This window comes from Triticum urartu, chromosome 5, assembly GCF_003073215.2.
Source record: "Triticum urartu cultivar G1812 chromosome 5, Tu2.1, whole genome shotgun sequence".
In the NCBI taxonomy this organism is placed as follows: domain Eukaryota; kingdom Viridiplantae; phylum Streptophyta; class Magnoliopsida; order Poales; family Poaceae; genus Triticum; species Triticum urartu.
In genome coordinates this window covers 581,762,386-581,771,310 of record NC_053026.1, presented here as the reverse complement: position 1 = coordinate 581,771,310, position 8,925 = coordinate 581,762,386, and positions in this window count along the sequence as shown.

The window sequence follows — 8,925 nt, the reverse complement described above, 5'->3', positions numbered from 1 at the left end:
TTGGCTCCCCTTGTGTCGAATCAATAAATTTGGGTTGAATATTCTACCCTCGAAAGCTGTTGTGATCCCCTATACTTGTGGGTTATCAAGACAAATTTCTGGCGCCGTTGCCGGGGAGCATAGCTCTATTCTTTGAGTCACTTGGGATTTATATCTGCTTATCATTATGAAGAACTTGAGAGATCCAAAAACCAAGATCTATCCCTCAACTACGAGGGGAGGTAAGGAACTGCCATCTAGCTCTGCACTTGATTCACCTTCTGTTATGAGTAAGTTTGCGACACCTACACCTGCTTCTGCTATTCGTTCTGATATGTCGCATGTTATTGATGATGCCACTTCTGCTATGCATGATACTTATGATGAAACTGCTTCTATGCCTGATACTACTGTGCCCCTTGGTGAATTTCTTGATGAACAAATTGCTAGGGCTAGAGAAAAAGAAATTATTGAATCTGAATACGATGATGATAGTGATGATGAAAATATGCCTGTTATTCCTTAGGGTTCTTTTTGATATGGAATCTTCTGCCTATTTTAGCTTGCAAAGATAGATATGAGCTTAAGAGGTTATTAGTTAAATGGAACAAAGAATCACTTAGAGATAAAATGAAAACCCTGACCCTGCTTTTGCTACTTCACCTATCTGTGTTCCTGATAAGGATTATGAATTCTCTGTTGATCCTGATATAATTACTTTGGTTGAATCTGATCCGTTTTATGGCTATGAATCTGAAACTGTTGTGGCACATCTTACTAAGTTAAATGATATAGCCGCCCTGTTTACTAATGATGAGAGATCGCGTTACTTTTATATACTCAAAATATTTCCGTTCTCATTAAAGGGTGATGCTAAGATATGGTTTAATTCTCTTGATCCTGGTTGTGTGCGTAGTCCCCAGGATATGATTTATTACTTCTCTGCTAAATATTTCCCTACTCATAAGAAACAAGCTGCTTTGAGGGAAATATACAACTTTGTGCAAATTAAAGAAGAGAGTCTCCCACAAGCTTGGGGGAGGCTTCTCAAGTTACTTAATGCTTTGCCTGATCATCCTCTTAAGAAACCTGAAATACTTGATATCTTTTATAATGGACTAACCGATGCTTCCAGAGATTACCTGGATAGTTGTGCTGGTTCTCTTTTCAGGGAAAGAACACCGGATGAAGCTGAAATTCTATTGAATAATATGTTGACAAATGAAAATAATTGGGCACCTCCTGAGCCAGCTCCTGCTCCAATTACTGAGCCTATTCCTAAACCAACTCCGAAGAAGAGAGGTGTTTTCTTCCTCAGTCCCGAAGATATGCAAGAGGCAAAGAAATCTATGAAAGAAAAAGGTATTAAAGCTGAAGACATTAAGAATTTACCTCCTATTGAAGAAATACATGGTCTTAATTCACCATCTGTTGAAGAAACATATGATCTCAATTCTTTATTTATTGAAGAACCTCCTAACCCCGATATCCCGACACAGGTAGTAAAGGTAAATTCTCTCTATAGATATGATAAAGCTGAAGTTCCTCCTACTAAAATTGCTAGTCAGTGCTTGGATGAGTTTGATAACTTTATGTTAAGCAAGACGACTTCAATGCTTATTTTGGTAGACAATTAAAAGAAAATGCTTATATGATTAGACGCTTGGGTGATTATATGGCTAATATTAAAGGTGAACTTAAACTTGTTAGCAAACATGCTTCTATGGTTACCACTCAAGTAGAACAAGTGCTTAAAGCTCAAAAAGAAGTGCTTGATGAAATGAATAGTAAGAAAAATGATTATGCTGTTAGAGTGGCTAATAGAACTAGTAGAATGACTCAGGAACCTTTGTATCCTGAAGGACACCCTAAGAGAATCGAGCAAGATTCTCAGAGAAATAATATTGATGTTTCTAGTTCTTCTAAAAAGAAGAAAAAGAAAAATGATAGAACTGTGCAAACTTCTAGTGAACCTCTTGTTGAACCACCTGATAATCCAAATGATATATCTATGTCTGATGTTGAAACACAATCTGGTAATAAACATGAACCTAATGAAAATATTAATGATGATGTTCATGATGATGCTCAACCTAGTAATGATAATGATGTAGAAATTGAACCTACTGTTGATCTTGATAACCCACAATCAAAGAATCAACGTTATGATAAAAGAGACTTTGTTGCTAGGAAACATGGTAAAGAAAGGGAACCTTGGGTTCAGAAACCCATGCCTTTTCCTCCGAAACCATCCAAGAAAAAGGATGATGAGGATTTTGAGCGCTTTGCTGAAATGATTAGGCCTATCTTTTTCCGTATGCGATTAACTGATGTGCTAAAAACAAATCCTTATGCTAAATATATGAAGGATATCAGAAAGATACCGGAAGCTGAAATTTCCACCATGCTTGCTAATTATACTTTTAAGGGTGGAATACAAAAGAAACTTGGAGACCCCGGAGTACCTACTATACCTTGCTCTATTGAAAGAAATTATATTAAAACTGCTTTATGTGATCTTGGAGCCGGTGTTAGTGTTATGCCTCTCTCTTTATATCGTAGACTTGACTTGAATAAGTTGACACCTACTGAAATATCTTTGCAAATGGCTGATAAATCAACTGCTATACATGTCGGTATTTGTGAGGACGTGCCTGTTGTGGTTGCAAACGTTTACTATTTTAATGACTTTGTTATTCTTGATATTCCCGAGGATGATAGTATGTCTATTATTCTTGGAAGACCTTTTCTTAATACTGCAGGGGCTGTTATTGATGCAACAAAGGCAATGTCACTTTTCATGTTAATGGTAATGAGCATACGGTACACTTTCCGAGGAAACAACCTCAAGTTCATAGTATCAACTCCATTGGAAAAATTCCATCGATTATAATTGGAGGTTTTGAATTTCCTCTTCCGTACTGTCAAAAAGAAATATGATATACTTATATAGGGGATGTGCATATCCCCGTTGAGGTAACTTAGTGTTATTCGAAATTTCTCCGGTTTCATGATTATCGGAATGAGTTTGTTAACAAGACTTGATCAAGCCTTGTTAGTGGATTCTTTTTTATGAGCATGAGAGGATGAAACTAGTAAGCACAACCTTTCTGTACCCTCTTTATATTTTCTGTTAATTAGTAGAAATAAAGTAAAAATAGTATTTTTCTGTCTGTTTCCTGACTTATCCGTGCAATATAAAAATATCCCGAAAATAAAAGTCCTCAGAATGCCATGCCAATTTAATATGATTTTTTCGGGAATATTTGAGGATTTACTGTGCAAAAATTACCGCGGGAGGAGCTGCCACCTGGCCACGAGGGTGGTGGGCACGCCCCCCTCCCTAGGGCGCGCCCCCTGCCTCGTGGGCTCACGGTGGCCCTCCTCCACTTATCCCAGCACCCATCTTCTTCCTCTGCCTCACACAAACCCGAAAAACCAACTCAAGCACGAGTTCCAACCACTTTTGCTGTGATTTTCGATCTCCTTGCTCAAAGCACCTCTCGCAAAACTGCTTGGGGAGATTGTTCCTTGGTATGTGACTCCTCCATTGGTCCAATTAGTTTTTGTTCTAGTGCTCTATTCTTTGCAAATTTGTGCTGCATAGGTGACCATGTTCTTGAGCTTGCATGTCAAATTTATATGGTTCCAAGTAGTTTTGATGCATGATATATGCTCTAGGCACTTGTAGGAGTAGTTGCTATCAGTTTTATTGAAGTTGGTTTACTTTTATTTGAACTTACTAAAAATTTCAGAATTTTTCACAGAAAAACAATATGCTTAGGAAGATGTTCCAAGGTGGTTCCTTTCTAAGAAGCAAGGACCCAGGATTGCTATGCGTGATGCTGACGAGGATCCACCAAGAGACGCTCCAGTACGGCCTTGCGAATGGCCGTCGGAAAATTTTATGGACCGTGCGGGAATTAAAGAAGAATTCAAAGCATATTTGCGCAATGCCGGTCTTGAGGATTTTGAGGCTAACAAATGCCCCCAGTATCATGATCTCACAAGTTCATTTGTGAGGAGGTTTGAGTATTCATCTTCGCGTAATTCTCCTTCAGTCATGTTTGATCTCTATGACAAATCTTATACCATGGACTTAGAGGATTTCACTTCTGCTTGCAAACTTCCATCATGGGGTAGTGTTAGGGATCCCTAAATCTGAATTTAGAAACTTTCTTGCTAGTATAACTGTGGGGGAATCTAGAGATATAACGCAGGCTACCATAGGGAGCATTCACTTTCCTGCTATACATTATTTTGCTCTCTTCATCGGTAGATGCATAAATGCTAAGGATGAAGCATGTCACATGTGTGTCCCTGATCTTAGCATTCTTAGGAGTGCTGTGTTAGGAGACCAATCTTATCATATGGGAGCCATTGTAGCTCGTAGGTTGCATCATAATAGACATAATGGAGATTTCTTTGGAGGAATTTATGCAACCCGCTTAGCTCATTTTCTTGAGATAGACATTCGTGAGGGTGATACGGAGTTGCCTCCTGCATATTTAGATTATGACTCTATGGCTTCGCACCAGTTTGTCGAGAGGCCTGAATCACCTCTCTTATATCGTTTAATTTTTGATAAACGACGTGTTTTCTGTATTACTCTCCCTGCTCCTGCCTTCTTTGATTCACAGACAAAAAGAAGATATGTTATTACCAGAGAGGAGGCAGAAGAGTACGAGAGGAGAGCGGAGGCAGCTCGACTCCACGCTGCAGCTCAGCAGGCGATAACCGCTGCACATCAGTATGATCCCAACTATTCTTCCTCATCACAGTACGACCCCAACAACTATTATTATGGATATCCGCCAGGCCAGCCGTGGCCATAGACCAACTTAGGCCAAAAGCCTAAGCTTGGGGGAACGTATTTCTCACCGACATTACATTTATGTTCACACACACTCATTGCTAGATGTCGGTGCTCATACTTTTTCACTGTAATATCCATGCTAGTTTATTTTCTTTTTCCTGCTTTCTTCTTGTGTGTTTGTTAAACCTTAAGAAAAACCAAAAAAATTAGTAGTAGTTTATTTTTCTGCTGTAGTAGTAATAATTAAAAAGAAAACCCAAAAAATATTTCCCGTTCTTCTTTTGCTTGTGGGAGTTTTCCTGTGTAAATAGTTTTATTTCTTTTCTTTTCTTTGGGGGTCAGTAGGAGAAGACCATAATTAAATTGTTTGAAGTGGCTCTTATATGCATTATTGTTGATTTAACCCAAGAGCCCATATTGCTTGTCTTCTCCTGTTTATTGAATGCTCGCAGATTCCAGCTTAGTCCAATGCACGTACCACTCTTATTATTATTCACACCGTTCGGTCGTGCAAGTGAAAGGCAATTATGATGATATATGATGGGACCTACTGGGATGAGAAAAGCTGGTATGAACTCGACCTCTTTTGTTTTTGTAAATATGATGAGTCCCGCGTTCTTGATTCAGCTTATTATGAATAAACATGTTTGCAATGACAATTAGAGATCATAGTTGCTTGTTGCCATGCTTGATTAGCTATGAGTTATAATGATTTACCTTGTGTGCCAACATGCTATTGAGATGGTTATGATGTGGTATGATGGGGTGGTATCCTCTTTTGAATGATTTAAGTGACTTGACTTGGCACATGTTCACGCATGTAGTTGAAACAAAATCAACATAGCCTTCACGATATTTATGTTCATGGTAGGATTATATCCTACTCATGCTTGCATCCAATGTTTATTAATTTTAATGCATGTACATGGCTGTTGTCGCTCTCTAGTTGGTCGCCTTCCCAGTCTTTTGCTAGCCTTCACTGTACTAAGCGGGAATACTGCTTGCATCCAATCCCTTAAACCCCAAAGTTATTCCAGATGAGTCCACTATACCTTCCTATATGCGGTATCTACCTGCCGTTCCAAGTAAATTTGTATGTGCCAAACTCTAAACCTTCAAATAAACATTTCTGTTTTGTATGCTCGAATAGCTCATGTATCAACCAAGGTTGTCCTTATCTTCCGTGTTAGGCGGGTTATTCTCAAGAGGAGTGGACTCTGCTCCTCACTCACGAGAAAATGGGCTGGTCACCGGATGCCCAGTCCCATGCTTTATGCAAACTAAATCAAAATTAATTGCAAACAAAACTCCCCCTAGGACCTGATGTATGTTGGAGGCACTCGTTGTTTCGAGCAAGCCATGGATTGATGCTTGTTGGTGGAGGGGGAGTATAAACTTTACCATTCTGTTTGGGAACCGCCTATAATGTGTTTAGCATGGAAGATATCGCCATCTCTTAGTTGTTACGTTGACAATGAAAGTATACCGCTCAAAATAAATTTATCTCTATTTCAAAACCGAGCTCTGGCACCTCTACAAATCCCTGCTTCCCTCTGCGAAGGGCCTATCCATTTACTTTATGTTGAGTCATCACCCTCTTATTAAAAAAGCAACTAGCCTGGAGAGCACAGCTGTCATTGCATTCATTCACTGTTAATTTATGTTGGGTATGGACTAGTGATTGGGATCTCTTTTACCATGAATTACAATGTCTAGTCAGTCCCTTGATCTTTAAAAGGTGCTCTGCAATTTATGTTTTGCGGTCTCAGCAAAGGGTAAGCGAGATACCATTCTTGTTATATCCATAATTATGGATTGTTTTGAGAAAGTGTTGTCATCCGAGAATTTATTATTGGACTTGCTAAGTTGATTATGCTATTGATATGAGTAATTATGAGACCTGAGAATTATTGCAAATGTGGTTAGTTATGATATATGCTGAAAACTTGAATGCTAGCTTGACATAGTTACAACAACAAGAGCAAATAGAGTTTGTAAAAGTTTTCTTTCTTTCAGTTTGTCAACTGAATTGCTTGAGGACAAGCAAGGGTTTAAGATTGGGGGAGTTGATACGTCTCCATCGTATCTACTTTTCCAAACACTTTTGCCCTTGTTTTGGACTCTAACTTGTATGATTTGAATGGCACTAACTCGGACTGACGTTGTTTTCAGCAGAATTGCCATGATGTTGTTTTATGTGCAGAAAACAAATATCCTTAGAATGACCTGAAACTCCACGGAACATCTTAGAAAAAATAAAAAAAATCCTCGCCAAAGATGAAGACTAGGGGGCCCACACCCTGTCCACGAGGGTGGGCCCCCCACTCTAGGGCGCGCCCCCCTACCTCGTGGGCCCCCTGGATACCCTCCGACACCAACTCCAATCTCTATATATTTGCTTTCAGGGAGAAAAAAATCAGAGAGAAGGATTCATCGTGTTTTACAATACGGAGCCGCCGCCAAGCCCTAAAACCTCTCGGAAGGGCTGATCTGGAGTCTGTTCGGGGCTCCGGAGAGGGGAATCCGTCACCATCGTCATCATCAACCTTCCTCCATCACCAATTTCATGATACTCACCACTGTGCGTGAGTAATTCCATCGTAGGCTCGCTGGACGGTGATGGGTTGGATGAGATTTCTCATGTAATCGAGTTAGTTCTGTTAGGGTTTGATCCCTAGTATCCACTATGTTCTAAGATTGATGTTGCTATGACTTTTCTATGCTTAATGCTTGTCACTAGGGCCCGAGTGCCATGATTTCAGATCTGAACCTATTATGTTTTCTTCAATATATGAGAGTTCTTGATCCTATCTTGCAAGTCCATAGTCACCTACTATGTGTTATGATCCAGCAACCCCGAAGTGACAATACTCGGGACCACTCCCGGTGATGACCGTAGTTTGAGGAGTTCATGTATTCACTATGTGTTAATACTTTGGTCCATCTATTAAAAGGAGGCCTTAATATCCCTTAGTTTCCATTAGGACCCCGCTGCCACGGGAGGGTAGGACAAAAGATGTCATGCAAGTTCTTTTCCATAAGCACGTATGACTATATTCAGAATACATGCTTACATTACATTGATGAATTGGAGCTAGTTCTTTGTCACCCTATGTTATGACTGTTACATGATGAACCGCATCCGGCATAATTCTCTATCACCGATCCATTGCCTACAAGCTTACCATATATTGTTCTTTGCTTATTTACTTTTTCGTTGCTATTGTTACAACTACTACAAAATACCAAAAACATTACTTTTGCTATCATTACCATTTGCTACCGTTACCACTACTATCATATTACTTTGCTACTAAACACTTTGCTGCAGACATTAAGTCTCCAGGTGTGGTTGAATTGACAACTCAGCTGCTAATACTTGAGAATATTCTTTGGCTCCCCTTGTGTCGAATCAATAAATTTTGGTTGAATACTCTACCCTCGAAAACTGTTGCGACCCCCTATACTTGTGGCTTATCACCCTACAAGCAAGAATATCTCTAGTTGTATCCTCATTCATAACATAACCTTCTGGTACCTTAGGCAATTCATATCTAGGAAGGCTAGTTCTAGCAGGTCTTTCAGGAGTTTTAGTTTCAAGCTCATCATCAGATTCAACAACATCATGTTGTATTACTCTAGCAATTTTTTCATCAAGAAAATCACCAAGTGGCACATCATTATCATCAAGCAAGGTATTATCATCATCATAAGCATTATCCATAGCAGAAGTAGCATCATCAATAACTTGCGACATATCAGGATTAATAGCATGTGGTGGTGTTGCAAGTTTACTTATAACAGAAGGTGAATCTAAAGTAGAACTGGATGGCGGTTCCTTACCTCCCCTCGTCTTAGAGGGATAAATCTTAGTCTTAGCATCCTTCAGATTCTTCATAGTGATAAATTGATAATAATCCCAAGTGACTCAACAAATATAGATATGCTCCCCGGCAATGGTGCCAGAAAAAGGTCTTGATAACCCACAAGTATAGGGGGTCACAATAGTTTTCGAGGGTAGAGTATTCAAACCAAATTTATAGATTCGACACAAGGGGAGACAAAGAATATTTGAAGGTATTAGTAGTTGAGTTGTCAATTCAACCACACCTAGAGATTAATTATCTGCA